This window comes from Penaeus monodon, chromosome 29 (genome assembly GCF_015228065.2).
Source record: "Penaeus monodon isolate SGIC_2016 chromosome 29, NSTDA_Pmon_1, whole genome shotgun sequence".
NCBI lineage: Eukaryota > Metazoa > Arthropoda > Malacostraca > Decapoda > Penaeidae > Penaeus > Penaeus monodon.
Window position 1 is genome coordinate 28,204,522 of NC_051414.1, and position 379 is coordinate 28,204,900.

A 379-nucleotide genomic window follows, 5' to 3' on the forward strand; every position below is an offset into this window, starting at 1 on the left:
ATGTAGCTGTAAAGTTTTCTTTCTTTTTTCTAGTCCATAACAATAATTGGAGAGCTTTTTTATATAAGAAATATTGCTAAATCTTCCAAACACAATCTTTTCTCCAGGTGGTATGAACAGTATGAAATTAAGTACATACATGACTAAGTGAAAAGTAATTAATTTTTTATTGTGTTGTGACATATTTATATAATTTTTTATTATAATTTACTGGAATGCTCTTGATAATGTTAAAAGTCCTTTTTGGCTTTAGTGTACATAGATTGTTCAAAGCACATCCCCTGTATGAAGTACAGCCACCCATCTTATATTGTGATAGCTAAAGACCGTGTTAAATGAAGGTGTTTTATAACAAGAGCTATAGTCTGTTGTAAGAATG

At 29.3% G+C, this 379-nt stretch overlaps 1 protein-coding gene across 1 annotated transcript in view; it reads left to right on the forward strand.

Annotated features, from left to right (window-relative positions):
- The window catches only part of LOC119591816 (zinc finger protein 513-like), a 72,589-nt gene that overhangs the window by 23,725 nt on the left and 48,485 nt on the right, over positions 1-379 (forward strand). The gene's annotated exons all lie outside the window — the stretch shown is intronic.